The following is a 260-nucleotide window of genomic DNA, read 5'->3' as shown; positions in this document are numbered from 1 at the left end:
TTTATCCAATCAGTTTTCTTTCTTATTTTATTAGTAACTCTTTTTGCTCTTACTTTCAGTTTACATGGTGTTGTAAACCACCAATCCGTTCTAGTTATTATATGTGAGTATAATTTATCTAAAAATGACATTCCTAAAAGTATATCTTTTGATGTTAGCTAATAATTATAGATTTCTTCTATTGTCAATATTTTATCCCATACTTGTGTAAAATTCCTTTTATTTCATCAAATATATGACTATCAAATATTATTTTTTGA

The sequence above is a fragment of the Capsicum annuum genome, chromosome 9 (genome assembly GCF_002878395.1).
Source record: "Capsicum annuum cultivar UCD-10X-F1 chromosome 9, UCD10Xv1.1, whole genome shotgun sequence".
Taxonomy (NCBI): domain Eukaryota; kingdom Viridiplantae; phylum Streptophyta; class Magnoliopsida; order Solanales; family Solanaceae; genus Capsicum; species Capsicum annuum.
The sequence above is the reverse complement of the archived record's forward strand: the minus strand, read 5'-3'. Positions refer to the sequence as shown.